Source organism: Littorina saxatilis, linkage group LG1, assembly GCF_037325665.1.
Source record: "Littorina saxatilis isolate snail1 linkage group LG1, US_GU_Lsax_2.0, whole genome shotgun sequence".
Lineage (NCBI taxonomy): Eukaryota > Metazoa > Mollusca > Gastropoda > Littorinimorpha > Littorinidae > Littorina > Littorina saxatilis.
This window is the reverse complement of record NC_090245.1, coordinates 57,658,543-57,686,195: the sequence shown is the minus strand read 5'-3', so window position 1 is coordinate 57,686,195 and position 27,653 is coordinate 57,658,543. Positions and strand designations below refer to the sequence as shown.

The window sequence follows — 27,653 nt, the reverse complement described above, 5'->3', positions numbered from 1 at the left end:
ATATCATTCCCAGGAACTCTCATGTAAAGTTTCATGAAGATCGGTCCAGTAGTTTACTCTGAATCGCTCTACACACACACACAGACACACATGCACCACAACCCTCGTCTCGATTCCCCCTCTATGTTAAAACATTTAGTCAAAACTTGACTAAATGTAAAAACAGGCTTGTCTGACAAACATCTATTACTACACAGGCTGTTCCTTTTGAAACAAAGAGTATCAGAAACCAGCACAACTTTGAGAAGAAACAAACTTATATACATATACCCAGAGCTGTATTAACAAGAATCATATGGGATTACTTTGCTAGCAAACATAAAAGCCCCACTACATGGACAGATTTAGCCTTGCACCTCAGCATAAACAGAAGCTTCAGCAAAAAGCACAACAAAAGTTCTGCAGCACTCGGCACAAACTCTGCAGTACATGTATACTAGACTTGACTGAACCTGTACCCTCCAGTAACAAGAGTACATTTCATAACTAATATTACTTTGGTGCAGCCTTGAGGTATACTTTCGGAGGAAGAAAGAATGACCTGAACTTCCAGCTGCTACTTGCAACAAAAAGAAGAGGAACACTTTAAAAACAAACCAAAACAAAACAAAACAAAACACCCAAAAGGTGGAGATGGAGTGGGTAGGGGGGCTGGAACTTGAAGGGTAGGGTAAGAGTGGAGATGGGGGTGGGGTTTGTGATTGATTCTCGAGCTGAGGTCACATGTCAGAAACGTACCCGTCTGCAACATCATTGCTAGTGTCTGAAACAATTTGGTTCAACAGCCGTAACTTTGTGCCACATGAAAAAAAATTCAGTACCAAGTAATGTGGACATCATTTCTTTTCCTGTCTCAGAATCAAAATCTTTGGTAAGCAGGGAAGTCTTTTAAGATTTCTTTCTTTATTTGGTGTTTAACGTCGTTTTCAACCGTTCAAGGTTATATCGCGACGGGGAAAGGGGGGGGGGGGGGGGGGAGTCTTTTAAGATTAAAAGCGCTGTTTACACTGACATGACCAAAAAGATGGGATTCATTCCCTCCCCTCATCCGTTTTCTTCTTCTCAAGATTGTGCTCGGACATTTCACAGCTTTACCGAGAAGGTAGTTTAAATGCTACAGAAAAAGGTAATGGGGAGTGCAAAAGGCAGGCAGAGGATCAAAGATTAAAAGAAAGAAATCTCAATCTTTTTTGCCTTTATCTGGCACAACATTTAGTAACAGTATTATCCACACATTTTACAGGTATGAGAATCAAACCTGTGCACACAATGTACTTGACTTGCCGTCTTAATACCTCTGCACATGGCACATTTGATTTGCCCTTTTCCAGTGTTTTGATGTCGAGCAAATGAAATTCTAGTCTATTTCTAGAAACAAATACAGAAGCACAGTGTTTCTGATGACTGTCAAACTGGACAGAAGACTACCGTCACTAAAAAGCACCCATTCATAATGGGTTTTTCTCGTACATGATCAGGGCTGTGGAATTAAGCACATCATAATATCAGGACAAGAATCCATTTATAAAAAAATTGAAGGGCTAAAAAACACAAACAAAATGAAGAAAATCACATGGTTGCATACTAATTTCAGTTGATTCTTGTCAACAAGAGCTTTTTTGTGTTTTGCACATCATGTTTAAATTTGTTCATTTGCATATTATGAACTTCAAAGGAATACAGTTCTTGTATTCAAACCAAATACGGCCACAGCTTTCCTTTCTTGCGCATCAGTTATATTTTCAAATTACCCTGCTTCCTTTCATGTTTACTTGGACTTGGAGTTCAATTTTACACAATATTGTCGGCATTAAACCCTTCGTTTCCCTGTCCTCCTGTCTCCCCCCCCCCCCCCCCCCCCCCCACTCCCCCCCCCCCATTTCTTTTACAGCACTGCGAGTTTGGGGGAGGGGAGGGCGTAAGAAGAGACGCTACTACCCCTGCTGCTCATTACTGTGTCGTATGACTCGTATGATTGATGTGTCGTATGTTTGATGATGTGAGCAGGGTGGGAGGGGGGGGGGGGTGAGTGGATGAAGAGGAGGTTAAACAAGCTACCCCAGCTGCTCATCACTGTGTCGTATGATTAATCTGTTGTGTATTGTGATGTGTGCAGAGTGAGGGGGGGGGGGGGGTGGAAGAAAAGCAGGCTACACAAGTTACCCCCGCTGTTCAATACTGTGTCGTATGATTAGTGTGTTGTGCTGTCTGATGTGTGCAGACTGTGTGTGGGGGGGGGGGGGGGAGGAGGTTTCTTAAGTTACCCCCACTGCTCTTTACTGTGTTGTAGGATCGATGTGTTGTGTTGTGTGATGTGTGCAGAGTTTGTGGGAGGGAGTAAGATGAGGAGGTTAAACAAGCTACCCCTGCTGCTCATCACTGTGTCGTATGATTGATCTGTTGTGTATTGTGATGTGTGCAGAGAGGGGGTTGGAAGAAGAGCAGGTTACACAAGTTACCCCCGCTGTTCATCACTGAGTCGTATGATTGATGTAAACAGCGCTGGTAACTTGTGTACATCCTCCTCCCTCCCTCCCCCCTCCTTTTTTAGCACTGCGTATCGGACCTGCACATCTTAGGGACTTTGCTTGTTCGTTTGTTTGTTTGTCTGTTTATTTTTGTGTGACAAATGCTTCATTTGGCGTCGGTCTGATACTGTGAATGGCTCTGTGTGTTTGTGTGTGTAAGGGACCGGGGGGGGGGGGGGGGGCGTGCGTGTGTGTGAGTAGGTGTGTGTGCAGAAAAAAGGAAGGAGGCTCGAACAACAACAGCCAACAGGTGAAAGATTAATGGGAATATATCTCACATCAAACGCAATGTGTGGACACGGACTGAATAAGAACGTATAGTGAAAAAAGTTCGGTTATATTGAATTTTTGAAGGAACAAGGAGGGAAATTCAATATAACCGAGAATTGCCTATATTGAAGTTCCGGCTATATTGAAGGTCTTCCCGGGTCCCGTGCCACTTCAATATAGCCGGGTTTCACTGTATATGTTTTTGGAATCAGGAACCGACAAGGAATAAGATGAAAGTGTTTTGAAATTGATTTCGACAATTTAATTTTGATAATAGTTTTTATATATTTAATTTTCAGAGCTTGTTTTTAATCCGAATATAACATATTTATATGTTTTTGGAATCAGCAAATGATGGAGAATAAGATAAACGTAAATTTGGATCGTTTTATAAAAGAAATATTTTTTTTACAATTTTCAGATTTTTAATGACCAAAGTCATTAAGTAATTTTTAAGCCACCAAGCTGAAATGCAATACCGAAGTCCGGGCTTCGTCGAAGACTGATTACTTGACCAAAATTTCAACCAATTTGATTGAAAAATGAGGGCGTGACATGATATGACGTCATCAAAGACATTTATCAAAAAAATGAAAAAAACGTATGGGGATATCAATCCCAGGAACTCTCATGTCAAATTTCATAACGATCGGTCCAGTAGTTTGGTCTGAATCGCTCTAGTGGGGCTCGTATGTTGCAGACGCACTAATAAATCATTCACATCTTGCAACAAACATCATACTTTGTGATATTGTTCCTTATGATTATTTAAGAGATTTCAGATACAGAGCCACTTCAGAAATCGGTTTTTTTGTTTTTGATAGGGAATAAAAGGCTGCATTTACAGCAGACGAAATTCGTACCAAAAGCGCTCAGCATTAAATAATCCCAACTCAGCAAATGTAAAATTCAATGGTTTACCACGCACCAGAAGTTGTCTGCTGATAACACATGCATGACATAAATACTCTTATGGGTATTTTTGTGTTCTGGTATTTAATTTGATCGTTTTTAGAATGTTATATATCCGCAGCATAAAAATTCAAGATGGCGGCCTCCGCAACATTGCGTGTTTTGATTTGAGCGAAAACAACGTTTCTGAAGGTAAGTTTTCAAGAATACGCATCCATTCACCAATGTCACATCATTTTACTGTTTAATTCTCCCCTGGGGTCTGTTATTCATCGGGTGAAGCGCTGAAATGCAGAGACTTTGTTTAATCTTGCAATAGCTCATTAGCTGGATTGTCAGTGATGCTGATAGATCTAGATCTATCTGTTGATTACAAGTAAGGAAATCATGATCGCCACGCTGGTGATTTTAAACAGATTAAACGAACTTTGAATAAAAGGCGAGGTGAAAGAGATTGTTCATGGTATGATCAATGATTAGTCCTGCCTACGTTAAGGACTTCCATAAGTCTCTGAACGGCTGAGGTGGGGAGGGGTAGAGTCAAAAACTGAGTGAGGGTAGGCCAGATAGTAGGATGACCAGCTGGAGATAAAAACACTCCACTCCCCATGTCTTTACAGTGTTGTGATCAAACTTTCAAAGACGGTAGGTAACAGACAAAAGCATACAGTGTATGCTAATCAAATGAGATAAGTGGTTTTGAAAAATGAAGAGGTACCGCTCTTTGAGTTTTACAATTTTGGTTTGTTGTTTGTTTCTCATCCTTTTGCTTATTTTAAGTTGACCGTGCATTGGTGTGAATTTTATTTTTACAGGATATATACACGAGTTACACCACATGCCGGTTCCTGGGAACAAGCGTTCTGCAATTATTCCGGTGCCACAGAAGGGAGCTGATTTCACAAGTACTACTGTATCAAGGTTTGTTACCTAATACATCCTGTCTAGCTTATCAGTAAGATTTTTTTATTTGTATTAATTGGAACATGTTTGCACATCATTTGTAAGCGACCTCTGTGAATTTGATGGGTTTAACGTACCCTCACTATGGTCAACATTCTGTTAGCGACTGTTTTAAGCGAATAAATGTAGCGGTCAGAAAGATTCCAGAATCAGTTCGGTCACTGGAAACTGTGTTTGTTTGTTTTTTAACCTGAAACAGTAATTATTCAAATACATTCAAATAAAAATGTCACTTTTGATCTTTTGTGTGAAGGGTACCCCAGGCTGATTTCCTGCACCATGGATGTAGAGGAGGCCAGACAGTCTGCTTCTCATTCCAGCTGTGTTCTGCTCGTGAAGTGTATCACATTGCCAAAGCCATTGGTCAAGAGAAGTCACCCTGTCTGCCCATTTTGCATAGCCTTACAGGCTGTGACACTATGTCGTTCTTCAATGGTATTGGGGAATCAGAAGGCTTGGGAAGTATGGCAAGCATTTGAAGACGTCACTCAAACTTTCTTCATGTTGTCTGCTCCTCTTTGTAAGCTGAGTACCACTGACAGGGCAGCACAAGAGCTTTTTGGTGTACATTTGTAGGACAAAACCAGCAACGTACTGGGTGTAAATAGTGCTAGACGGTACCTCTTCAGTAAAAAGAGCTGCCAAATTGACCATAATCCCCTTACTGCTGCTGCAGGACATGAGATTGAGAAGAGCCATCTACCTATTAGACTTCCAAACTCTGTGGGCTGGCAGTTCAAGGCTGGAAAGTGGGAGTCATTCTGGACGAGCTTTCCAAGAGGTATCCAGCGTGTGCCGAGAACTCATGAGGTGTGCCTGCAAGAAGAGCTGTACAACAAAACGCTGGAAATGCTGCTAAGAAGGACTGCAGACCACAGCTTTCTGCAAATGTGCTTGCATGCCTGTGAAAACTGTCAGCATCTAAACTGTGCAAAAATATTATTGCACCCATTTTCATACCCCAACTCAAACATTTATTCCTGTGTCAATTTATTCAAACTGGCTATGCCATTAAAGGCTCGCATCTTCGCTATCTGGCACATTTGTTGTTTTTTTTACATCATCATTTACACCGTCAAAATAAGGATACCCTTGACGTGACAAAGAGATGCGACAAAAACTTCGGGTACCTTTTAAAAAGCCGACGACAATTCCTGAGGCACAACTGGGTCACTGTTGTATACGAAGAGAAAGTCAACTTGATTATCCATCCAGAACAGGTTGTTTTATTTCGCCATCTTGCATATTTCTAGTGTTGTGCCATTGTACCTACTGATGTATGTGTCGATCTCACGGATGAGATGTTTATGTGTCAAATTTGAGGGATACCCAAGTCAACTAAAATCCATGTATTTTAGCAATGACCAAGTGGGTTGCGTTGAAACTTTCAGGAATGTGTGTCTACACACGAGGCGTAGTTCAACCGTTTGAGTTCACTTTCAAATCTTCACGAAATGATATTTTAAAAACTGCCACAGGTTTGTTAACTTACATCCCACATATGTTTGACTTCGCATGTATAATATGACAGATGGTTGTTTCAAGTACTGCCAAAGTTTCTTTTGAGTATATACACTTACCGGAATGTGCTAGTTGTGTAAACACATGAGAACAAACAACGTTTTCGAAATACAGCGATTATGAATTTTAGTCGACTTTTGAGTTGATACATTACATTTTTATCAGTTTTATTTTGGGGGTACCCTTATTTGGGCGGCGGTCAAATAACCCATGTAAAGGCCACATTTTATCTTAAAAGTGTTCCAGTTAGCCAAGTTGAGTGCCCTCAATAGCATACATTGAATACAACAGCACAGGAATGAATGTTTTCGTTTTGGTATGAAAATTGGTGCAATATATTTATTTTTGCACAGTTTAGGTAATCCACAAATTCTTCAACGCTGCCACCCACACCGTCCAATCATTCTCTGCACCAACAATACATGTATTGTTTTGTTTAAAAAATGTTTTTGTGTTAGTTTCTATTGCAAGAGAATGTCTTGTAGCACCAAAAATGCCTAAATACCCTTTTATTGGCGGCCATTTTGAAAATTGTTAAAAAAACTACTGATTTTTTAATTTTTTCACGGTGGCTCTGTATCAGGTTTTGTTAAGCAAAAGCAAATGTCCATTTACGCCAAATTTGCTGTTAATCACATGAAGTGAAATATGCCTAACATACCCAATTTTTACACTGGCGGCCATTTTGAAAAATTGTTTAAAAACTACCCATTTTTTTATTTTTCGCGGTGGCTCTGTATCAGGTTTTGTTAAGCACATAAAACTCTTCATATTTGCTGAATTTGGTGTTTGTTGCATGATTTGAATGATTTTGCAACATAGGAGCCCCACTACTCTACACGCACGCACGCACGCACACACACACACACACACACACACACCACGACCCTCGTTTCGATTCCCCCTCGATGTTAAAATATTTAGTCAAAACTTGACTAAATATAAAAACAGAATGGCCACTCTGTAGTACAGAAATACTGCAATAGGTCATGGCTTTTGTTGGTAAACAAATCGATCATGGATGCCTAAACTTTCAATTTATTCATGATTTTACACATATCCACATAAGAAATTATGACAATTTTGTTACATATATTTCAACTTGATCAACTGTTTAAAATTACTCGGCCTACACAATTCTCTTCAAAGTTGAAAACGATATTCATGAAAAATGCATTCAATCACAATGGTTTCAAGTACATTTGGGCAAACCTTGTCTAAATTCTTTATCCCAAAAAGAAGAACATTAGGGGCAAACTAATAACTTAGGTTAACTGGGTTGAAAGGTTTAAATGCAGCAAGTTTAAATGCAGCAAATTTAAATGCAGCAAGTACATACATAAAGAATGGTTAACAAAACGGATGACAAAAGAAAACAAAAATACCTGCCATGCATCGGCAAAGGGCTGTAATGTAAAAGCTATGGCATAAAGCTGCCTTGGCTTAAAAAAAACACGCTATCTTCACGAACTCCAACAAACAAGCTAAAGCTGTCTCCAGTACTGCTCATGATAAATAAGAAACACTTTCTCAAAAGTAGTCGAGATCAACTTGAAAATTCACAATCGGGTTAATATTTCTAAGCTTTAGCATCCGCATTGCAATTTACACAATCTCTAAACATCAGGATTTCACTCCACCGACATGTCTGATGACTGTTGCTGTGCACAGACTCTGGACAGGGCACGCTGTGGATGAATGTGGGGTTTGTGTTCACAGTGTTAGGTGGGAGCGACCCTCAAGGTCGCTGGTGTATGGCTGTAAGGCAGGTTCCATTTCTTCTTGCAGGAAGCGATCCACCTGTGCTGGAGCACGTCCAACAAAAGTAGCGGGGTCCATCAGGAGCTCTAACTTGGCGTGAACAGGGGCAAAGTACGCGCTCTGTTTGATACGCTCCACCAGGTCATTATCTTCTCCTTCCTGCTTCACGCGGTTCCCTGCCTGCTGCGACAGCACTCGGATCTGCTCGTGACATTCCTGCCTGTCTCCTCCCGACTTGACCATGGCCATGATGATGTTTTCTGTGGCCATGAAGGGCAGCTCCTGTCGGATGCGTCGCTCTATCACCTTGGGATAGACAACCAGACCCTCAAAGACATTCTGCATGGTTCCCAGCAAGGCATCAGCTGTCAGGAAGGCTTCAGCAATAGCAATGCGTCTGTTAGCACTGTCGTCCAGTGTACGCTCCATCCATTGGTTGGCGGCCGTGTTGAGTGGGTCGTGGACCAGCGTCATCAGGTGTCTGGCCAGAGAGCAGCAGCGCTCTGACCGCATTGGGTTCCTCTTGTAGGGCATGGCACTGGACCCAATCTGATCTTTCTCAAAGGGCTCCTCCAGTTCTTTGAAGTTGGCCAGCAACCTGATATCTGTACAAATCTTGTGGACCGTGGCACCAAGACTGGCAAGAGTATTGACACAATCCACGTCTACTTTGCGACTGTAAGTCTGACCGCAGATCAAGAAATGGCTTTTAAAACCAGCCAGTTCTGTGACAAGACAATCCAATTCCTCCACCTTCTTCTCATTGCCATCAAAGAGAGCCAGAAAGGAGGCCTGGGTGCCAGTGGTGCCCTTGACCCCACGAAAGCGAAGGTCAGCCCTGGCTCGCTGCAGATTACGCAGATCCATGAGAAGATCCTGTGTCCAAATGCATGCACGCTTGCCCACTGTCGACAGCTGTGCTGGTTGAAGGTGAGTATAGGACAGGCAGGCCAGTGCTTTGTGTTGCTTTGCAAACGAAGACAGGCGATGGATACACCTAGCAAGCTTTGGTAACATAATATCAAAAGCATCCTTCATGACAATCAGGTCAGTGTTGTCGCCAACGTAACAGGAAGTGGCACCCAGGTGAATAATGGGAGCAGCATGGGGACAAATGTGAGCGAAAGTGTGAACATGAGCCATGACGTCATGACGAACGCGTTTCTCCTCCAGCTCGGCATGGGCAAAGTCAATGTTGCCGCCAATGTTTGCCTTCATCTCTTTAATCTGCTCTTCTGAGATTGAAAGGCCAAGCTTCTTCTCTGCCATTGCAAGCCATGTCCACAGTTGTCGCCACGTTGAGAATTTCTTCACGTCTCCAAAGTTCTTTGTCATAGCTGAGCTGGCATAGCGTGCAACCAGCGAAGTGCTGTAATTGACGTGCTCCAAGTATTCTTCGTTCGCCTCGATCACGCTTTCGTAGGGCGCAGCCATCTTTGCTTTTGAGCGAATGCATGCTTATGCCGGTGTCCGGCCTATACTTATAGCCCCGGCGCGGACTGCACAGAAAGCACCGTCCGGCGGTGATGAAAATCGGACTGAATACGGCCAGAAACACGAAATTTGTGTTTCTTACACATGCTTTACCCTACGTTATTTAAACAAATACATAACCAATCCTAACAAACAATACATCAAATTAAAGCTACGACCTTTAGCTTTCCATTGCAATAGATCACATTTCGTAAAAACTTATATGTATTTAGTAGGATGCAAAAACAATGGTCCTAGTGAAGGCACTGAACCAACTTCAGTGCAGAAAATTACAAAACTCTCTAAACTGGAATAATGGACAAATTCATAAATCATACAGATAAAAAGAAGAACCCTAGACAAACATCATGATATGCGTTACTTGGGGGAAAATTATACATTGACTTAGTACGAAGCGGTAAAGTCCGATAGTAAATGGAATCGGCTAAATTCCTGCGCGAGTACCTGTCTGCATAAATTAGCAATCTTTGCAGAGGAACCAAGCATCACTCATTACAACCAAATCCTTATAAACAAACTAAAATCATATGCAACATAGGTACGGGATATGTAATAGTGATACAAAAATGACAAAACAATGATTGAAAAGACAAAGATGAGTTTGTGAGAATCAATTTCTCTCGACGATACATGAAAACCGGTCAAGGTCAGAGTGACGCTTTGGTCAGTTCGAAGCATTATCGTAAATAACACAATAATATGCAGCCATCCAGCCTAATCAGTGACTTCTATGCAAACCTAAATATAATTAGGACCGTATCAAAGATAAAAGGGACTTTGAAAGATAGAAGTTAGGTAGATATATAAAGAAAGGTATTTTATTAGAATTTGCGCCGGCAATGGTGCGCGCGCAGCATCGTATCGTCTGCTATGGGATGGGTTATCCCGTTTGTACTGTACACAAGGCTGTTTCGCTATGCGATGATTAGAGTGTCTAGGGTAGCGAAGTGCACTTGGCTACATCTTGCATATGATTTTAGTTTGTTTATAAGGATTTGTAATGAGTAATGCTTACGTGTAACACTCTTGACCTTTCAAGTTATATTTAGAAAAACCAATTATGTTAAGAAAGGGGGTAGGGGATCTTATGGGTCAATGAATAACACAAGTACAGAAATATGTTTCTTTTTCAACAAAACCTAACTTCCAAAAATCAAACACAATGGCTAAAGAACAGTGTTAGACCTAAAGACCAAAATCTTTAGGTCAAGACCTTAAAGACCAGTTAAAACCCAAACCTAAAAACCTAGTTAAAAACCTAGTTAAAAACCATGTTTGTTTGTTTATTTGTTGCTTAACGTCCAGCCGACTACGCAGAGCCATATCAGGACGAGGAAGGGGGGGATGAAGGGGGCCACTTGTCAAGCGATTCCTGTTTACAAATGCACTAACCCATTACTTGTGTCCCAGCAGGCTTTAGTAAAACTAAATTAATACCTACTGGAAGATTACCAGTTTCCAGTATGTTAAAATAGGCTTAACCTATCTACTGCTGGACTTACATCAGAACACTAACAGATTAAACTATACATGAATCGCGAGACAAGCGGCAAGAGAAGAGATTTTTGGAAAAAATACAGGTGAATGAGCAAGAAGGCAGAAAAAAGAAAAGAATTCATGAAGAAAAAGAGAGCATGACAGGAAAGAGGAACCAAAAATCTACCTAACAGCAAACTAGAAAGCTCCTGCGGTTCCAAAAACAGGAGGGGCCTTTAATTTCATAACCGCAGTGCCCCACTGCGGGAGTTAAAAACCTTAAACCCAGTGTTCGTAAGGTGCTTCACCAAAATCTAAGAACACAAACTACTCAGTCAGACATGTAATGTAAAACCCAGACTGGTTGGCTCTGAAATTAAACACAACGTTTCCTTATTAGCACACAACAAAACACAAATCATATTTACCAGATGTTACCAGAGGCTAGTAATTATGACTAATAATTACCACATAGTTACTGTATTCAAACACACCACTATCTTTCTATCATTCCACATTATCAACTAGAAACAGCTGATATTTAGACATCATTTACTATTTACCAACTATAAACAGCAAAATCTTCTTCCTTTGTTTGTTTGTTTGTTTGTTTATTTGTTGCTTAACGTCCAGCCGACTACGCAGAGCCATATCAGGACGAGGAAGGGGGGGATGAAGGGGGCCACTTGTCAAGCGATTCCTGTTTACAAATGCACTAACCCATTACTTGTGTCCCAGCAGGCTTTAGTAAAACTAAATTAATACCTACTGGAAGATTACCAGTTTCCAGTATGTTAAAATAGGCCTATCTACTGCTGGACTTACATCAGAACACTAACAGATTAAAGGCAGAGTAAGCCTCCCGTAAACCATCACAGATACGGTCAGGCTTTTACACACAGTACAAACACCCTTTCATTTAAACACTCACCAATTGAGAACATCCTAGGTGCCCTCCGTAAAGAGCGAACAATTTTCAAAGAATTTATTTTTGAGTGGTTTATCTTACCCCTGAGCCATCGTGAACCCGTGTGATCCAGTTTTCCTTTTTCACAATGCAGTCGTCAGTTAGTCATGAATGCGACTCGATGTGAGCTTATCTACAATAGCACGTTTTTTATGCACGAAACAACGGCTGTGGTTCACAAGAACTCTAGCGATGGCTTTTGACTGTTGAGAGGAACGGCGATTTGCACTGATAAACCTTCGTCTGCTACGACCCTTGCGTGACCCTGCTTCCGGGCTTTTCTTTTTTTTAAACTTTCACAACTTCGAATTGTTCTGATCTTGTCTTGATGAAAAACGAATTCTTTTATGATTAAAGAATGTTTGTGTAACAAGCTGTCAATTTATTATTTAGATTTTAAAAGTTAGATCTAGCGCAAAAACGAGGCGCCGTTGTTGTTAACGAACAAGTCTACGAAAATAAATTCTTTGAAAATGTCTCACGCTCGACAGAAAGCAGCCAGGATGTTCCCGTTCGGTGAGCGTTCAAATGGAAGTATGCTTGTACTGTATTTAGACGCTCGGGGAGCTCTGTGATGGTTTACGGGAGGCTTACTGTGCCTTTAAACTATACATGAATCGCGAAACAAGCGGCAAGAGAAGAGATTTTTGGAAAAAATACAGGTGAATGAGCAAGAAGGCAGAAAAAAGAAAAGAATTCATGAAGAAAAAGAGAGCATGACAGGAAAGAGGAACCAAAAATCTACCTAACAGCAAACTAGAAAGCTCCTGCGGTTCCAAAAACAGGAGGGGCCTTTAATTTCATAACCGCAGTGCCCCACTGCGGGAGTTAAAAACCTTAAACCCAGTGTTCGTAAGGTGCTTCACCAAAATCTAAGAACACAAACTACTCAGTCAGACATGTAAATGTAAAACCCAGACTGGTTGGCTCTGAAATTAAACACAACGTTTCCTTATTAGCACACAACAAAACACAAATCATATTTACCAGATGTTACCAGAGGCTAGTAATTATGACTAATAATTACCACATAGTTACTGTGTTCAAACACACCACTATCTTTCTATCATTCCACATTATCAACTAGAAACAGCTGATATTTAGACATCATTTACTATTTACCAACTATAAACAGCAAAATCTTCTTCCTAACACAGGAGTAACATTATGCCTACTGTGATCAATTCCATCTTCATTGACAGAAACAGAAAGACTATATGTTATCCTACAAGACAGTGACTAACCATCATTCTTTGTTCTTCTTTGTAACAATACCACACATCACATGTGTTCCACTCCACCATTGTTACAAACTCAAAACTAGCTACAAGAAGTGTCCATACATAATCACATTTATCTGCAGTGATAAACTGACCATTTTGACCAAACTTCTTCAATTCACAATGTCTAAATCACTTGGAATGAAATCTCACCTCAAACATCTCAAATAAAACACTAGTCACAAACACTTTTGTTCCATAAAACAGCAACAGCCAACTTCCCAACTATGCGATGCGCTTTCGGTTATTCCCGCGCATGCGCAAAACTTTCTTTTACTTCAAATTATAATTCAAAACCAAATTTCTTTACAAAACCTAAACCCTATTCAAGTTTTAACTTCAAAACATCCGTAACACACTTATCTTTCCGTCTATGCACTTCATACACTAACTACAACCAAAAATACAAATATTCTGCACCATTTCTGTGACCGGTGCTTCTGTCAAAAACCCCACCACATTGTCAAATTACAATTATTTCAATTTCGGAACAGATTTACAAAAATAACCACTCCAATTTATCCTATTCATCTTGCTAAACTAATAACTAATCATACACCAAGCAGATGACAATGTAAAAATCAGTATTCACCTGATTTAGAACCAAAATGTTGTCCAGAGGTTTCACACCATCTTGACGACTTCTCAAGCAGAGGGCGGAAGTGACGCTAAAACTCTAAATTCCGAACTGGAAGATTTTCTAACAATAAAATCTTTACGACTTATTAAAGTTTATAATTAACACCTAATCAAAAACACTTTTAAAACAGCTTGAACAATGTTATCTAAATCCAAAAATATAAACTGAGTTAGTCAAGTTGAAAAGACTGATTAAAGGGAGGTAACAATCAATGTTCACATTACCCAAAAAAACAACAGTTTCTTCCCTTTAACTACAAACCTAGCTTTATGTACATGTTCAAAACAAGTTAGGTTTTGAATGTGTTACATTCACCCCTCCTGAGGAAAAATGTTTCTCCATTTGAACAAGAAGAGCAAACGCTCGATCGAGTCACTTTCGCAGTTCTGAATATTATGACCTTGAAAAAGGTCAAAGGTCACCAAAGCAGACGTCAAAGTGTAGAGGTCACTGGGAGTCACGTTCACATAAAATTTGAGCCCGGTCACTTTTATAGTTTTCGAGAAAAGCCCAACGTTAAGTTGTGTGTTGCCGAACAGAAATGGCTAGTTATCTCCCTTGTTTTTCTGATAACGTTCGTAAAAGGCTACAGATGTAAATACTTTGATGTAAAGAATAATCCTACAAAGTTTCAATCACATCCGATGAACTTTGTCAAAGATATAAAATGTCTAATTTTTCCTTTGACGCTGACCTGTGACCTTGAAAAAGGTCAAAGGTCAACGAAACCATCGTTAAAGTGTAGAGGTCATTGGAGGTCACAACTAAACAAAATATGAGCCCGATCGCTTTGATAGTTTCCGAGAAAAGTCCAACGTTAAGGTGGTGTCTACGGACGGCCGGACAGACTAACACTGACCGATTACATAGAGTCACTTTTTCTCAAGTGACTCAAAAATAAGAACATTTGACAAAAACAACAAAACTAATACGAAAATCAATTTCTCTTTTTACATCATATTCTACAGTCTACATATTCTCCATACACTGCATAATAACAAAATAACTGTATTACTATGTTTTTCATAACCAAAACTCCATTCATACAGTCCAACAAAACAATTTGTCATATACCCAAGACTCAACTGTTAGCCTGAACGGTTAGCCTGATGGAGACCAACACACAGTCAAAACTACAACTGACAAAAACAGTAGTCCACTGTTCATGTAATGCACTCAAACATGCATTAACCCCGTTAATATTCTCTCAATGAAAACCACCCTGGATTTCTTATAGCGGTGTTTCCATTAAAACACTCAACTGATTCATCACACAGTCTACAAGTTCCCCATCTAGGTAAGCCCCAGACAAATCAGGTGGACGAAAATCTTCAACTTTCCCACACACACAGACTACAGGTACAGTTTGCGTATGCGTATCTACCTTGCCACTCACACTGTGCATCAAATTCAGTTTTTCCACCGATTTTCTTGGTCTTGTAGACCTCCTGAGCTCTTTTTTTTTTCAGTCTGATGTTCATGATCTTCATCTGCAGACTCATTTCCACCCTCCACAGTGTTATCACTTTCGTCTCCAAAAGCTTTAGCTTTATCCATCAAAAAAGAGTTGTTGTTCAAAAGCAATGTCCACAGACGTGAAAGACTGAACCTTCCTAGTGCAGCTGGCACAGTAACTGTTCCTCTGTTCATGTCTGGAATGCTGGTTATCCCGGTTGACTTCCGCGCCTCCGCCTGGTCTAGTCCCCGTAAAAATCCCCAACCGAGGAGATTGGGTTGGCGCCTTCACATGAACGTTGATGATGGGTGCACCTGATGCTGTCGGAGTAACTTCGGGAGTGGATGTCGGCATGAAAAGACCGCTGTCGGATGTAATGAAACCAGGGGTGGTGTACAGCCCCCGCGCCAACGGTGTCCCCCGTCCACGTCCCAGCATGCGCGGTGTCATGCCTCCCCGATCACACACATCATCTGTCTGAGAGCTCAGTTCTTGGCCACCACTGGCCATGATGAAGCGGCACCAGAACACTGGGTTTTACTTTAATTTTTTTTTTTTTTTTTTTTTTTTTTTTTTTTTACATACCCCCTAGCCTACCCAGGGACGCCATTTTGTAACACTCTTGACCTTTCAAGTTATATTTAGAAAAACCAATTATGTTAAGAAAGGGGGTAGGGGATCTTATGTGTCAATGAATAACACAAATACAGAAATATGTTTCACTTTCAAACTTCTTTTATTCTCTTGAGTTTTTCTTTTTCAACAAAACCCAACTTCCAAAAATCAAACACAATGGCTAAAGAACAGTGTTAGACCTAAAGACCAAAATCTTAAGGTCAAGACCTTAAAGACCAGTTAAAACCCAAACCTAAAAACCTAGTTAAAAACCTAGTTAAAAACCTTAAACCCAGTGTTCGTAAGGTGCTTCACCAAAATCTAAGAACACAAACTACTCAGTCAGACATGTAATGTAAAACCCAGACTGGTTGGCTCTGAAATTAAACACAACGTTTCCTTATTAGCACACAACAAAACACAAATCATATTTACCAGATGTTACCAGAGGCTAGTAATTATGACTAATAATTACCACATAGTTACTGTGTTCAAACACACCACTATCTTTCTATCATTCCACATTATCAACTAGAAACAGCTGATATTTAGACATCATTTACTATTTACCAACTATAAACAGCAAAATCTTCTTCCTAACACAGGAGTAACATTATGTAGGTAATAAAAAGTGATTTTGACTTCTTGAGATGTAACCGTTATCTTCACTTGTGTGCATAGCTCTCATCATTTTGAATTCAATGGTGCAAACATGATCAAAATCGGTCCACTAGAACTCAAGTTACGAATTTTTAAAATAATTAATTTAAGGCAGGTCAAATGGAAACAGGGACATTACTCTTCATACACAAAGGGAAGCCACTGAGTTGTGTCGCCATTTTTTCCTGGCAGGCTGGGAATTCGAACACATCGAACAGGGAACGCAGAAGAAGAAGAAGAAGAAGAACACGTCGAACATTCGAATGACGTGAATAGAACAAACGTCACATTTTTCAGGCAGCGTAAGTGAATGACGTCAGAAAATGACGACACCGCCAGAAATAAAAACAATGCGACACGCCTCCCAACCACGAGGTCAAAAACACGTGGGCATCTAATGAAATCGGTACAAAGCCGTTCTCTTTGCCAGTGACATCGTAATAATCACCAAAGCTAACATTGAAGCTCCGGTAGCAGGTAAGAGAGTGTCTCCCAACCCGTGATGCTCACAGCGTGATTGCATCAGAATACCACATGTTAAAACCGGTGTTTGAACTAGAATAACACAGCCAGTAGTATTAAGAACAAGTGTCTTGTGTATGCAGCCCTCTTTCTACTGTACGCTGGCAGCAGATAATACAATAATTGAAGTCCTTCGAGGCATAAGGGGCCCATAAGGCGAAAAATTGCTTTAATTCCACCCTCAAAAAGTCCCAGCCTTCAAACCGTAACAAATAACAGTACGCACTATTAAGCAAAATTATAAACCAAGCCTTGATTATTAATTTTTATTATTACACTTGTATCAAACAAGTGACCTCCACCTTTTGATTGGCGTTTTTATCACATTTGAATCGGACTTGTGGCCTTTCAAAGTTGCGGTGACCTTTGACTTTCAACAGAGGTCATATGTAACAGTGGTTTTTAAAAACATAATTTAGTTGGCTCATATATCTGAGACAAATGATCGGACAACAGCCCTTTACATTATCGTGACACATATTTTTCTGAGGCACACTGGACAGTAATAGTGCAAAGGGTGGGGTTAATCAAGGGAGTGAACCCCCCCTAAAAACACTACCAACCTGTCGTTTTTTTTGTTTTTTTTAATGCCGTTTTGATCGCTCTTGCGTTTACAACCCATCTCATCAAATCGTAATTTATTTCCAGGCTACCAGCAATAAAATACCTCAACATGAGGAACAAATTTAAAATAAACTCTGGCAAAAGACGTGACGTCACAAAGTTTGAGTATGCGCAACATTTTCGTTTACCAGTACACTTCGTTACCTGCCCATTGCTGCTTTTGGTGATATTTTTTAAATGACTATTCCTATGCAGATGTTTGTGTAATTGGCCGTTTTCAAAACATACCCATTTTTCGATTTTTCGGTCCAAAATTCAAAACGGGCACTGTCTTCCGAGACTCATAGCTCCGAAACGAACCCACTACCCTATATTTTTTTTATGCTGAATGCATAGCAGACAGATCGAACTTAAAAAATAACCAACTTTTGGGAGAAACCAATTTATATTTAACGGGTCCAGTGAACTACCTTAACGTTGTTTGCATCCCGGTTGCCAGTTGCATAATATGGCAGACCTGTTTACCCTCCCGGATTGTCCGGAATTATTACGGATTTGGGGTCTAAATTCCGGTATTACGGAATACTACCAAAAATTCCGGAAATTCCGGTCGAGAGAACCTTTTTCTTGCGTGGAAATTCGAAGTCGAAATTGTGGTAGTCACCAGGGCTGTGATTTCAAGGCTGACCGAAACAGCCTTTTCTGCGCATGTGCACAGCAAGGTATTTGTCGGATTCCGCGGATTTGAGATCGACATTGGTCCGAAAGGTAATATAGGGCCGATCTCTGTGGGGACGAAATGCCAACCAAAAAAGCGAAAGTTGTACAGAAATATCGGCAAAACTGTCAAGTGGCGGTGTCTGGTGAAGTTTAAGAAGAGCGAACCACATTCATTTTGGTGATCAACTTGAGATCAGTGCAACAACAAAGCTAGTCAGTTACGAGTCACGTCGCGGCACGTGTCCCGAGGTTAGACGCAGCATTAGTTTTAACAAAATGCAGTACACAAATGAACATGGAAACAAACAAAAACACGAAATTATGTTTGGCAAAACATGAGCCTGCTTCGCATCGAGTTTATTTGACCTAGGTCTCTACTTCCACAGAATCTCTCAGACCTGCGAACCGATCTCTCACTACGGTCAGTCGCGCCAGAGACATAGATGTAGGTCGAGTATGGTCGCGCTCATCAGTTACTTGGCTGTTGCCGAAATGCAAGTCTTTCTGAGTCTAAAACTGATCTCCATTAATATTTCTCCAATATAGCAAAGATCATAGTTCTTTGAATCGAAAAACTTACAACAAAATGTTTACATGAAATAAACGAATCGGTCCTCTAAAATTAAAGGTAGCTTCTGGAGAGAGTTATTACACCCCCGGTATAGGGGTGTGTATAGGTTTCACTCGATGTGTTTGTTTGTTTGTTTGTTTGTTTGTGTGTTTGTTTGTGTGTTTGTGTTCGCATATAGATCTCAAGAATGAACGGACCGATCGTCACCAAACTTGGTGAACAGGTTCTATACATTCCTGAGACGGTCCTTACAAAAATTGGGACCAGTCAAACACACGGTTAGGGAGTTATTGCTGGATTAAGATTCTACAAGGATTTATACAGAAACATATTCATGGTCAAAGGGAAATAACCTTCTCAGTTGGTGGCAGTGAGAATGGGTGCAGTGAGAATGGTTATTTCCCTTTGACCAACGGGGGTGTTATTCCTATCGGAGGAATTTCTTGTTATGACTGGTTTTAATGCAGGATGTCTGATGTGGCAGAATGTAAGGTGGTTTTGTTCACATGCATCTTCAAGTGACTGTAAATAGTCCAAGGGCGGAGGGGTGGGGGTAGGGGATGTTACAGGGGTTCCGGACCCCCCCCCCCCCCCTTGCTGTCAAAAAAGCAAAAAAAACAACAACAAAAACAATCTGTGGGAAAAAAGCTAAAGACATTTTCTGTCTGTGAAATTGTTATTGTTGTCTGGAGCAGATATCAATAAAGATAAATTGCCATTATTTAATACTAACTTTAAAAGAAATAATGAGTGGCTGCTGACACCAATTTATCATGTTTAAAATCAAGGATATAAGCTACAAATTGTTAATAAAATAGCTAAAATTCTTCAGCCAGACTCCCCCCCCAACCCCTGGACCGCAGGTTGTACCCCCCACCCTCTAGCTCTCTTGCTCCGCCCCTGAATACTGTGGTGTTGCTTTTTTTTTTTAGATAAAGTAAACTTGTCTTAGTTAACTTGCATATTATATATCAGGTGTCGTGTGTTTGTGTGTGTGTGTCATCGAGCTTCTGTGTGTGTAGTACAATACTGTTAAACATTGTAATCAATTTTGAACTTGTTTTGCATGGTAGCGCGCAAATAAATGTGTCGTTTAATCGTTTTCGAGCTGGTTTATGGTTGATAAAAAAGATTACTCAAAGATGCCTCAAATTACGGAAAAGTACCAGCTGCATTCCTGATTTTCATTTTGGGGGGTAAACAGGTCTGATATGGGAAGTTTGGCTGTTCATAAATAACACATATATTAAGAGAAGTGTATGAAACAGTTATTTTCCTGGATCTGGTATGATATAAGTAGGCATAGAAATTTTTGAGTGGTCATTTTTGAGAAATGACCTCATACCAGGTCATTCAAATAGCCATAAGGCCAAAAAAAAAAATAGGTCTGTTTACGGTAACCCGACCGACCCTAGTTTTTTCGCGCGACCCTAGACTTTTTTTTGGCATTTGGGGAAAAAAGAAAAAAAAAATCTTGTTTTTTTGACAAAATAACGTAACAATATGGTTTTTTGGAAGAAAAAAAAAAATAAATAAATAAATCCCGACCTACCGACCCTATTTTTTTGGCCTATGTTACCGTAAACAGACCTTTTTTTTTTTTTGGCCTAATCACTAATTTGACACCAATTTTAGCCAGCGGACATCAATAATTCTTTAAAAATTCATAACTTCCTTTCTAATTAAAGTACAGCAATATAATTTTTATATGGAAATGATCAGGACTTCAAGATCTCTAATTCTAAACAAAGTGCTACTTCAATAAAAACAAATGGAAACAAGAAGAGCAAACGCTCGATCGAGTCACTTTCGCAGTTCTGAATATTATATGAGGCATCAGATGGACAGGAAGAAATTGCTATTCACAACACAATGAGTCACGTTCACATAAAATTTGAGCCCGGTCACTTTTATAGTTTCCGAGAAAAGCCCAACGTTAAGTTGTGTGTTGCCGAACAGAAAAGGCTAGTTATCTCCCTTGTTTTTCTGATAACGTTCGTAAAAGGCTACAGATGTAAATACTTTGATGTAAAGAATAATCCTACAAAGTTTCAATCACATCCGATGAACTTTGTCAAAGATATAAAATGTCTAATTTTTCCTTTGACGCTGACCTGTGACCTTGAAAAAGGTCAAAGGTCAACGAAACCATCGTTAAAGTGTAGAGGTCATTGGAGGTCACGACTAAACAAAATATGAGCCCGATCGCTTTGATAGTTTCCGAGAAAAGATATAAAATGTCTAATTTTTCCTTTGACGCTGACCTGTGACCTTGAAAAAGGTCAAAGGTCAACAAAACCATCGTTAAAGTGTAGAGGTCATTGGAGGTCATGACTAAACAAAATATGAGCCCGATCGCTTTGATAGTTTCCGAGAAAAGTCCAACGTTAAGGTGGTGTCTACGGACGGACGGCCGGCCGGACAGACTAACACTGACCGATTACATAGAGTCACTTTTTCTCAAGTGACTCAAAAAGTCATTTTTGTGTGCTCACAATATCAAAATCCCTCTTTGCATGACTTAGGCTTGGCGCCAGTTGGCCTCACTTCAAACTGTGATTTTGTCTTTTATTTCAGCTTGAAATGTATAAAACATGTTTCAAAAAAATTTGTTGTTCTTCTTCTTTACCGAATGTGCCAGTTTTATCTTTGTAGCTTTTGTGGTTATTATGTGACGATTTTGTCAAATGACCCACTATTTACCGATCGGCCACGCAAGCCGAGCATGTTCACACGCAGGGGTCTCTCTTCGGCGCGGCTCTACTGTTGTGTCCAGAGGCATATGTATGATCCAAGCTCACAGTAAAAATCAAATTAGGCAATCGCATACCTTTATCCTTTGTTGATCGCTGCATAGGGCGACTCAATTGGGTCAAGAAAAAGAGCTCACATGAACAAATTACACCGTAAAACATAGTTATTTTTTTAATGTATAATGTTGGTTGTGCCCAGGGCTCCCACGGTCTTTAAAAACATGCAAAAAAGCGAACCATCCTTTTTTATGTTTTTAAAAGTTTGTAAAAAAAATGAGCTGGGTCTTTAAAAACTTATAAAATCTGCAATGTGAATGAAATAACACTATTTCAAAAAATAGGTCCGTTTTCGGTATCATTGAAGAACAAACAAAAAAATTAAAAAATGGGTCTATGTTACACTAGACTATTTTGTTTTTGTTGAACTGCTTTGGCCCTTCTTTGAAACAAAAATCAAACTAAACTTGGAAGAAAATGAAAAGTTAGTAGCTTTCATCACATACTGTTGCCGAGCTGTTCCTGCCACCAAGTGACCAACCACAGCCGTGTTGTTGCCCTAATTCCGAACCAAAACACCATTTCCATCCAGGTCACGTGACCTTACAATTTCACGATTTTACGCAAAAATAGCCACATACCAACAAATAAAAGTCGAGAAACCATTGCCAGAATGCATTTGAAGTTGATCTAGAAGGTACATTTCTTCGGAGTGCAGTGAATTTTAATTCAGTACAATAAAATATCCAAGTGACACAACTTTTGTTTTAGCTTCAGAAATCGATCGTGATCTAGTTCCGAAAATATGGCAATCCTTGCTTATAACTTCCTCAAACTTCCAAAAAACATTCATTTCATCCAGACAACTGTTTAAACTTACTATTTAAGACATCTGACGACCGATCTTCAGAAATTTCATCCATTTATTCGTTTCTGTCCGATGGCGAGTCGAGCGACATGCCCGCGACTTCGGAAGCCATTTTCAACCACACGTGCTTTGAAAGCAAAGCTATACCCCCTCACAAATCCGCGTTTGGCAAAGCGGGTTTTCCGCAGGCAAGCTTCAAACATTAAACACTTGTAGAGTAATGTCAGGGCTAAAAGATGGTATAAATTTGTTGGGTTGAATTTATCGGTAACCGGTTGAATTTTCAATCGAGAAATTCCCATCTGAAATTTCGAAGTGTTCCCGATATTTTTTACACAGGCATTATGTATACGAAACTAAACAGGAAGGACTCTACTTCTAATTTGCATACTATTTGCACGCCTGTAGCGAATACCCGCGCAGCCAAACGCCACGAGAAGCGAGACCCCTGCGTGTGAACATGCTCGGCTCGCGTGGCAGATCGGTAAATAGTAGGTCATTTAACAAAATCGTCACAAAATCTACAAAGATAAAACTTGCACATTCGTAAAGAAGAAGAACAACACATTTTTTTGAAACATGTTTTATACATTTCAAGCTGAAATAAAAGACAAAATCACAGTTTGAAGTGAGGCCAAGCCTAAGCAGGCATGAAAACTGAAGAAAAAAAAAATACTGAAAACAAAATTCGCAGGCGCGTAGCGCCAAGTTTCACAGGCGCGTAGCGCCAAGTTTCGCAAACGCGAAGCGCCAAGACTTCTAGGGGGGTCCGGGGGCATGCCCCCCCGGAAAATTTTTTCAAGGGTGCAATTTGGTGCAATCTGGGGCTATCTGAGCCTTAAAATTGGATTCAAACATGGCCCCAAAACTATTTTACTATATCGGAAAATAAAAAAAAATACGGTTTATTTTTTCAAAAATACGGAAAATACGGAGAATTTTCATGCCTGCTAAGTCATGCAAAGAGGGATTTTGATACCTACATTATGCCTACTGTGATCAATTCCATCTTCATTGACAGAAACAGAAAGACTATATGTTATCCTACAAGACAGTGACTAACCATCTTTGTTCTTCTTTGTAACAATACCACACATCACATGTGTTCCACTCCACCATTGTTACAAACTTAAAACTAGCTACAAGAAGTGTCCATACATAATCACATTTATCTGCAGTGATAAACTGACCATTTTGACCAAACTTCTTCAATTCACAATGTCTAAATCACTTGGAATGAAATCTCACCTCAAACATCTCAAATAAAACACTAGTCACAAACACTTTTGTTCCATAAAACAGCAACAGCCAACTTCCCAACTATGCGATGCGCTTTCGGTTATTCCCGCGCATGCGCAAAACTTTCTTTTACTTCAAATTATAATTCAAAACCAAATTTCTTTACAAAACCCTATTCAAGTTTTAACTTCAAAACATCCGTAACACACTTATCTTTCCGTCTGTGCACTTCATACACTAACTACAACCAGAAAATACAAATATTCTGCACCATTTCTGTGACCGGTGCTTCTGTCAAAAACCCCACCACATTGTCAAATTACAATTATTTCAATTTCGGAACAGGTTTACAAAAATAACCACTCCAATTTATCCTATTCATCTTGCTAAACTAATAACTAATCATACACCAAGCAGATGACAATGTAAAAATCAGTATTCACCTGATTTAGAACCAAAATGTTGTCCAGAGGTTTCACACCATCCAAGTGCTCCAAGTATTCTTCGTTCGCCTCGATCACGCTTTCGTAGGGCGCAGCCATCTTTGCTTTTGAGCGAATGCTTGCTTATGCCGGTGTCCGGCCTATACTTATAGCCCCGGCGCGGACTGCACAGAAAGCACCGTCCGGCGGTGATGAAAATCGGACTGAATACGGCCAGAAACACGGAATTTGTGTTTCTTACACATGCTTTACCCTACGTTATTTAAACAAATACATAACCAATCCTAACAAACAATACATCAAATTAAAGCTACGACCTTTAGCTTTCCATTGCAATAGATCACATTTCGTAAAAACTTATATGTATTTAGTTGGATGCAAAAACAATGGTCCTAGTGAAGGCACTGAACCAACTTCAGTGCAGAAAATTACAAAACTCTCTAAACTGGAATAATGGACAAATTCATAAATCATACAGATAAAAAGAAGAACCCTAGACAAACATCATGATATGCGTTACTTGGGGGAAAATTATACATTGACTTAGTACGAAGCGGTAAAGTCCGAAAGTAAATGGAATCGGCTAAATTCCTGCGCGAGTACCTGTCTGCATAAATTAGCAATCTTTGCAGAGGAACCAAGCATCACTCATTACAACCAAATCCTTATAAACAAACTAAAATCATATGCAACATAGGTACGGGATATGTAATAGTGATACAAAAATGACAAAACAATGATTGAAAAGACAAAGATGAGTTTGTGAGAATCAATTTCTCTCGACGATACATGAAAACCGGTCAAGGTCAGAGTGACGCTTTGGTCAGTTCGAAGCATTATCGTAAATAACACAATAATATGCAGCCATCCAGCCTAATCAGTGACTTCTATGCAAACCTAAATATAATTAGGACCGTATCAAAGATAAAAGGGACTTTGAAAGATAGAAGTTAGGTAGATATATAAAGAAAGGTATTTTATTAGAATTTGCGCCGGCAATGGTGCGCGCGCAGCATCGTATCGTCTGCTATGGGATGGGTTATCCCGTTTGTACTGTACACAAGGCTGTTTCGCTATGCGATGCCGATTAGAGTGTCTAGGGTAGCGAAGTGCACTTGGCTACATCTTGCATATGATTTTAGTTTGTTTATAAGGATTTGGTTGTAATGAGTGATGCTTGGTTCCTCTGCAAAGATTGCTAATTTATGCAGACAGGTACTCGCGCAGGAATTTAGCAATCTTTGCAGAGGAACCAAGCATCACTCATTACAACCAAATCCTTATAAACAAACTAAAATCATATGCAACATAGGTACGGGATATGTAATAGTGATACAAAAATGACAAAACAATGATTGAAAAGACAAAGATGAGTTTGTGAGAATCAATTTCTCTCGACGATACATGAAAACCGGTCAAGGTCAGAGTGACGCTTTGGTCAGTTCGAAGCATTATCGTAAATAGGGCCTAACACAATAATATGCAGCCATCCAGCCTAATCAGTGACTTCTATGCAAACCTAAATATAATTAGGACCGTATCAAAGATAAAAGGGACTTTGAAAGATAGAAGTTAGGTAGATATATAAACGGAAAGGTATTTTATTAGAATTTGCGCCGGCAATGGTGCGCGCGCAGCGGGTACATGACATAAGCTCGAACGACAAAAGCTCGAACGACAAAATCTCGAACGACAAATGCTCGAATGGACAAATGCTCGACGCGACAAAAGCTCGATGCGACATATGCTCGAACGACAAATGCTCGAATGGCGGACAAATGCTCGACGCGACAAAAGCTCGACGCGACATATGCTCGAACGACAGATGCTCGAATGGCCGACAAATGCTCGACGCGACAAAAGCTCGACACGACATATGCTCGAACGACAAATGCTCGAATGGACAAATGCTCGACGCGACAAAAGCTCGACGCGACATAGTGCTCGAACGACAGATGCTCGAATGGCCCGGACAAATGCTCGACGCGACAAAAGCTCGACGCGACATATGCTCGAACGACAGAAGCTCGACCGGACTGTAGAATGATGCTGTCAAAACTACTTTGATAACGTCATATCTGAAACTGTCACGGTGATGTTGTTCTAGTTTCGAGCGACAAATTAACTAAATTTGTTTGATATCACGTGGTTGTGGTTGTTGTTTTGTTGTTGTTGTTGTTGTTGTTAGCACGCTGCTGGATTCCACACACACACACACACACTCACACACACACACACACACACACACACACACACACACACACACACACACACCATTACAACAAAAATATTCATCAATAACTTCATTTCATAATATATACTGGGTAAAATGCTTATGCATCTTATACATATGCATCTTATACGATTTTTCAAATGCGATTTCTAGTAAAAATTATAAGAGGTAAAATGCAAAGGTAAGACTGGTTAAACTACAAAGTAGCCATCAATACACAGACTCACACACACACACACACACACACACACACACACACACACACACACACACATACTGGTGTGAGCCACGTTATCCTTATCCGGTCAGTGAGTTTGCACAATCATTAAGATGCCGGGAAAAATGAGCAGAGTTTACAGGCCGATTCTGTCCAGATTTGAGATGAAACTTTATTTTGTAATTCTAAATGAAGTTAGAAAGAAATCATTCGCCTATTTTGAAAATTTAGCTAAGCTGACATTTTACATGAATAGAGATGCCATGTAGTGTATGTTGACATTTACTATCATAAAGTGGTCAATGTGTGTAAGCTAAATTTAACCATCATCAGGCGGTCATATGTGTATGGTAATGTTTACATCCTTTAGATGGTCGTGTTTTATTTTATCTTATCTTAATCAAATGCGTCCCCACAATCCTTTTTTTGTGTGTAATAATATGTTGTACAATTGCAACCGCACTATATGCACACAAAGCCTCGACTTGCTAACTTCAACCATCATAAGGTGGTCATGTGTGTATGGTAATGTTTACCTCCCTTAGATGGCCAAAGGGTTTTGTTTTGCTTTTCTTAACCATCATCAGGCGGTCATATGTGTATGGTAATGTTTACATCCTTTAGATGGTCGTGTTTTATTTTATCTTATCTTAATCAAATGCGTCCCCACAATCCTTTTTTTGTGTGTAATAATATGTTGTACAATTGCAACCGCACTATATGCACACAAAGCCTCGACTTGCTAACTTCAACCATCATAAGGTGGTCATGTGTGTATGGTAATGTTTACCTCCCTTAGATGGCCAAAGGGTTTTGTTTTGCTTTTCTTAACCATCATCAGGCGGTCATATGTGTATGGTAATGTTTACATCCTTTAGATGGTCGTGTTTTATTTTATCTTATCTTAATCAAATGCGTCCCCACAATCCTTTTTTTGTGTGTAATAATATGTTGTACAATTGCAACCGCACTATATGCACACA

The 27,653-nt window shown here is 39.9% G+C and overlaps 1 long non-coding RNA gene and 1 pseudogene across 1 annotated transcript; one reads left to right on the top strand and one right to left on the bottom strand.

The window, feature by feature from the left end:
* Window positions 1–3,504: 3,504 nt before the first annotated feature.
* LOC138975118 (uncharacterized) lies at window positions 3,505–6,975 on the top strand. Its single transcript, XR_011458514.1, has 3 exons — window positions 3,505–3,902; window positions 4,526–4,631; window positions 4,927–6,975. It is a non-coding gene; the product is annotated as an uncharacterized lncRNA (long non-coding RNA).
* Window positions 6,976–7,209: 234 nt separating this feature from the next.
* Window positions 7,210–25,300, bottom strand: LOC138975107 (adenylosuccinate lyase pseudogene; annotated as a pseudogene).
* Window positions 25,301–27,653: the final 2,353 nt, after the last annotated feature.